Here is a 6,355-nt window from a genome sequence, read left to right on the forward strand (position 1 = left end):
TCGGCTACCTGTAACCGAACCAACTGACCATTTTTTTTTTTGTCAGTTGACGTTAGGTAGATGTGACTGAACGTCGTCGCGTGCAGCAGCGGTCAGGTAAACCGTCACCGACCGTTGCTGCCGTTGGAAGAAAGCAGGAAACGGCAAAATGCAGAAGAGTTTTTTTCTTTTTACCTCAGTAACCAATGCTGTAACAGACCACTTCCGGACAGACGTCTTTTACAAGTTCACCCTCTCCTCTTTTAGTGTCCATCAGCGTCTTTAGTCTCTGCTGATGCTGAATCGAGGCAAAGAGACAACCGCATCCCCTTCTCCTCCTTTGCGCTCGTTCTTCCTCTTCGACTCCTGAAGGTGTTCGTCCGTGAGGCGGCGATGTTACTCAGATTCTGACCTTGAGGGGAACCAGCCCAGCTGTCACAACGCATTTTTACTGCGCATCACAGGTATTCAAACTTTCAGGTAATATCCGTGTAAGCGGCATCTTCACTGTTTTTCAATATAGGACACTTTGGTTGTCACCGGGGCAGCTGAGCTGAGAGGGAAACACATAGGATGAACGCTGCTCTGGTTACAGGATCTTATGTAGTGACTCGTCGTGTCTCCCTTGATATTATAGCTTCATACAACCTTCAAAACGCACACCCTTTCGCGGAGGTTTTACTGGATGGGAGGAGGACAGAGAGGGTTGAAATAAAAGGGAGGGAGGAGGGGGCGCTCCACTGTAGTGACACCTACAGGCAGGGAGGGAGCTTCCTTATTTGAAAAAAATGTTCTAAGTTACTATAGGTTTGTAAAGAAAATACAACATTTGGAATATCAGACAGTTTATTTAAGTAAATTGATTCAAAAAGTAAAGCGTATGTCTTAATTCCTTGCACTCAGATTGATATAAGACTAACATTAAACATTTCAATATAGACATATTCCAATACAACCTCCATAATCAGGGTAAAGATTTCTGACTTGAAAGTTGTCCAGCTGACACCCTCTACAAAAAGGGCAATGAGAAAAAGCAATGAAAGGTCATTGCTAAATAATTCTGTTGCTCAGATATTGATATTTGCAAATATATTAACATAATTTTTAGTGAAATGAAAAAGTGTGGCAGAAGAAGGTACACAACAAACAGGGTTAACTCCAGCCTTGAATTTGGGGAGATTCACAAGATGTGAACTGCAGCTGAAGTCAGTGTTTCCACAACCCCACATATTGCCAAATTCAGGACATGGATGGGGTGATCAATATGAACATCCAATTTGATCACAGTATTTTATTGAATTTATTCTGATATTACATTGATGCTAAAAAAAAAACTATTTACTACTTCTTAACTGTCTTTTGACAGCATGTCACTGCTGTCAAAGTCCCACATACACAGCTCTTTAAACCATGAATGGACTGAATTTATATGCCGCTTTCCTATTCTAACTGACAACTTAAAGTGCCAGCATTTTACACTACAGCAACATTCACCCAATAGTACTCACAAACATTTATCTACCAATATGCATACAGGTACTGGGGATTAAGTATCTTGCCCAGTGGCACCTTGACATGTGACAGGAGAAAACCTGAATCAAATCCACAACTTTTCGATTACAAGATGACTACTCTTTCCACAAAACAATAGTGGTTAGAAAACATCTATTTTGAAATAGGCTTCTTCAAAGATTCCAGTAATATAGTTACAACTACGTACATTCCTTGTTTTAAACCATCCATGAAACAGACACAATGGCAGATGCCGAGAGGAAAAAAGGCTCTTTTGCGATTTAAGTTTTGTATTTTTGTATTTCCTTTTGAAACCAAGTTTCCAAATTGTGGAGAGAGGGGTGAGCGGGACAAAATCCAAGTTGCTTGAAATCCAGTGCAGCGTTTTCATAGTTACTAGTGACTTTATGACATCTGCTACAGGAAGTCCAGAGTCAGCACAGCTGTCAAACAGGAAGTTGTTTGAGCACTTCCCTCCTGACACGTGATATTAGATGCTGATTTTTCATCTGTCGACAATGTCAAAAATAGTTACTAATACCGTCATAATGACTTTGCATGATATCCCAGCAAACTGGCCTGACCTAAACCCTTTAGAGAATTTGTAAGGTATTGTTAAGAAGATGAGAGTCAGAAAACCAAACAATGCTGATGAGATGAAAGCCAATGTAAAAGCAAGCTGAGCTTTTCTAACACCTCATAAGAGTCTCAGACTGATCGCCAATATGCCACACCACAGGATGATGATGCTGTAATTCCTGCAGAAAGAGCTCTGACGAAGTATCGATTGCATGTACTGCTGCATAGCGTGTGGACCAACATTTCACAATTAAAACTATTTTCTTATTTGTTAAATGAATGTAGGTACATTTTCTGATAAATTAACTTTGCGTTTCGTTATCTGTAAGCCATAATGAATGAATAAAATGAAGAGGAATAAGCATTTGTAATATATTTGTGTGCATCAAATGAATCTATATATGACTTTCACTGTTTTAAAGTCCAGTAGAATTTCCAAAATGAATTACATTTTCTGTAATATCCACCATTTTTGAGATCTGTATTTCTTCCCCACCTTGGTCTCTTAATTTTCAAAGTTGGGGACAGGACCCCACAGATCAACAAATGTGGGGTTTTAAGAAATTTTCAGAAATTAAGCTGAATTGGTAGTAATAATAATTAAGAATCTGTATCGTTTAAATAACAGAAGACATAAAATCAACAAAATCTTGGATGATGATTCTGCTTTTGTTATTTCTTTGCTTGGGTCCCTTCCTCTGTTATTTTGTGTCAGAAGCTAAAAATGTTAGGAACTTCTGCTCTTGGTGACCACATGTCCTTTTCTGAAACTGAAATGCATTCTTCCCCTGCCCTTTGTCCCACAGGCTGAGATAATGTCCCACATTGTGACTGGCTCACATTATCAGTAGTCCTTGCTTCATATGCCATAGGCAGGAATGAAAACGGGGAATACAGGAGATTTGTTTCCATCTAGTTAGTCCTCTTAACCCTTTTGCAATCTTTTTTTTTTTTTGCTTGCTCCATGCTCTATAGGAAAATGTGGAGAACCTAAAAAGCAGGTTCCTGTCATTTAAATTGCTATAAAGAAGAGATAAATCTGTTACATCAAAAAAAATAAACCCTGAAGAGACTGTATTTAAATAAATGATCTCTGCTTGACTGGATTTTTTACATAAAGAATATTTTTTATACATGTATAACAACAAGTATGTCCTGCATACATATAGAATAGTGATTACATTATATTTTAGAGTACTTGGAATCAGGTCTTCTACATGTTTCTAAATGAGGAATCGTGGAAATTTTCCAATTCCAAGCTCGGATAGATGGAGGTCCCTGAGCAGGCATGAGTTCAAATTTAACATGGTCACAGCACATGTAAAACATTGTGAAAGTCGCTGGAATAAGCTATTTATTTGCACTTCTGATCACATTGTACCAGTGGCACAAATGTACTGTGCAACCTTTTTTTTGAAAAATAAACCGCAAATATTTTATAGCTTGGCACTGACAAAGATATGTGCATTGCTCTTAAGAGGATTAGACAATTATTTAACTACCAACCAGGGCATTACATACAACCAGAGATAGAAAAAAACTCAAAAACAGCATGAATTAAAAGAAACATTGTTATAGAGACGGAATTTTAAAAATATTAAATTAGTTTCTTTTTTCTGTCTCTTTTAGTCCATGTGTCTTCGGTCAAGAGTTGGAACACCACATGCCCCAGTTGATGTCGGACTAACTCCCAGGTCGCCCACCATATAGTGCTGTACCAGGGCCCCACAGGGAACTGTGCTGGTACAGTACCATTCCTCTTCATACTAACTGCAGTTTTCTCCGCTGCCATTTTCATAAGTTATCTGATGACTCTGCCATAGTCGGCCTCATTATAGGCAAGGATGACTCAGAGTCCAGACAGTGGACTCAGGACTTTGTAGACTGATACCAGTGGGCTTCCTAATCAATGCTGCTAAAAATAGGGAGGTGGTGGTGGATTTCCTCAGGCACAGACCCACCAAAATGACACCAGTGAACATCCAGGGAGCAGTGAAGTCTAAAATAGTGACGTTGACAGGAAGTGGTTAGATAAGCTCATCATGAAGGCCAGCTCTGTTCCAAGATTTCCTCTCTACCCATTGCAGGTACTGGAGACAGAACGCCTCTAGCTAAGATAACATCACTGGTGAAGAATGACACCCACTCCATTCATGAAGTTGTTGCTGAACTGGAGAGCTCCGTCAGTTACAGACTGCTGCATCTTCGGTGAAAGGAGTGTTATCGTACCTCGTGCCCAGTAGCTGTTAGACTTTATAACGATAACTGCTCCTATCAAATTTAATAGGTGTTTATATTTCTGTTGTTTGCACAGTTTTTTTATTGTCACGTATTGTATATAGACTTTTGCTTTTAATGCACAGATACATATAAACATTGCGCGTTTCTTAAATAATCCTACTCAGTTGCACATTTTTTTGGATCAAAGTATGCTTTTTGAAAACATATTTTATGTTGTAATTCAACCTTTACTGTAAAGTGTGTTATTCTTAATTATGTTTTTATAAATTTTATATTTTCATCTTTGTGTGAATCTAAATGTTTTGATTACCTGCCTCTTTCAATCTGGTTTTCGTAGGTTGCATTCCACAGAAACAGCATTATTATAAGTTTTTAGTGATGTGTTGACGGCAGCTGATTCTGGAAGCTACTCTGTGTTTGTTAACTGGACCTGACTTCAGCTTTTGACACTGTGGATCACACTGTTCTTATCAAGAGATTAAGAGATCTTTTTGGTATTTCTGGCACTGTTTTAAACTGGTTTAACTCTTATTTATCTGATAGGTCTTTCACTGTTTTTATGAACAATGTTCACTCTGATGTTGCTCAGTTGTCATATGGGGTACCCCAAGGTTTAGTTTTGGGCCCACTCCTCTTTTTATTGTACTTACGCCCACTGGGCTTTATTTTAAATCGCTACAGTAACGTCTCATTCCATGTTTATGCTGACAATATTCAACTATATTCTTCATTTCGATCTTCTGAATTTTATAAACTGACTGAACACAGTAAGCTTGGCTTAATGACAACTACCTGCAGTTAAATGCAGGCAAGACTGAGACGCTTATCATAGCTCCTGATGATAAAATCACGGAAATCAGGAAGCATCTTGGGTTTTTAAACCCTTTGAATAAAAATAGCCTCAGAAATTGGGGTGTTCTTTTCGACAGTTCTCTGTCATTGGACAATCATTGCAAATTGTTAGTTCGCAACTGTTTTTACCATTTAAGGAATATTTCGAAGTTGTGAGCTATTTTATCACAGAAGGAATTAGAAATGATTGTCCATGCTTTTATTTCTTCTCGTTTAGACTATTGTAACGGCCTTTTAGTGGGGATAAGTAAATCCTTCATGGCTTGCCTTCAGTCTGTGCAAAACGCTGCTGCCAGGCTTTTAACTAGAACCCACAGAACAGATCACATAACTCCTGTTCTGGCCCCTCTGGCTCCCGGTGTATTTTAGGACTCATTTTAAACTTTTGGTTTTAACTTTTAAGGCACTTCATGGTGAGGCTCCCAAATATATATTGGACCTTTTGAAGCCTCTCTGTCCGTCTAGGACTCTGAGGTCTTCTAATCAGATGCTGCTGTTGGTTCCCAGAACTCATTTTTAAACATGTGGTGACAGAGCATTTCAGGAGGTGGCCGCGAGGCTCTGGAACGCTCTGCCTCTATCAATGCGCTGCTCCGAGTCAACGGACGCATTTAAAAAAAGTCTCAAGACTTATCTCTTTAGACTGGCTTTCGGTTAATTTTGTTCATTGATTTCAGATTTTTTATTATTGATGTGTTTCCTTTTTTGTAAAGCACTTTGTGATTTTTATGTCTGTGAAAGGTGCTATGTAAATAAAGTTTACTTACTTACTTACTTGCACTTTGTTGCACCTGAATTTGCCCACTTAGGGAAAATGTATAATAAAATATAATATTTTTACTCTATTATTTCTGTTCTTTTATTCTATGTATAAAAATGTGGGGACATTTAAAAATTCTTGTACACAGGTTTATTGTTGCAGTCACTGTATGTGACCTGGTATTCTCATAAAAGCTATATTTTAACCATTCATGAATGATTAAAATATAGTTCAGTTAACTCAAAGTGGCTTAACTGAACTATATCTTAACCATTCATCCAATTAGCCACCTACTGTGAGATGAATGGTTAAAACATAGTTCAGTTAACTCTAATCACTTTGATACAGCAATAGTGATCTGGACATGACCTATTTACTGCTTAATGATTCAGTAACTAAGGATTATGAGTTAAATATTTTTTTGCAAAGCAT

The 6,355-nt window shown here is 38.0% G+C and overlaps 1 long non-coding RNA gene across 1 annotated transcript; it reads left to right on the forward strand.

Annotated features, from left to right (window-relative positions):
- The first annotated feature begins 339 nt into the window (after positions 1-339).
- On the forward strand, positions 340-6,008 carry LOC103477777 (uncharacterized). Its single transcript, XR_535694.3, has 3 exons — positions 340-459; positions 3,700-3,813; positions 4,158-6,008. It is a non-coding gene; the product is annotated as an uncharacterized LOC103477777 (long non-coding RNA).
- Positions 6,009-6,355: the final 347 nt, after the last annotated feature.

Source organism: Poecilia reticulata, chromosome 16 (assembly GCF_904066995.2).
Source record: "Poecilia reticulata chromosome 16, P_reticulata-male-v2, whole genome shotgun sequence".
NCBI classification, from domain to species: Eukaryota; Metazoa; Chordata; class Actinopteri; order Cyprinodontiformes; family Poeciliidae; genus Poecilia; species Poecilia reticulata.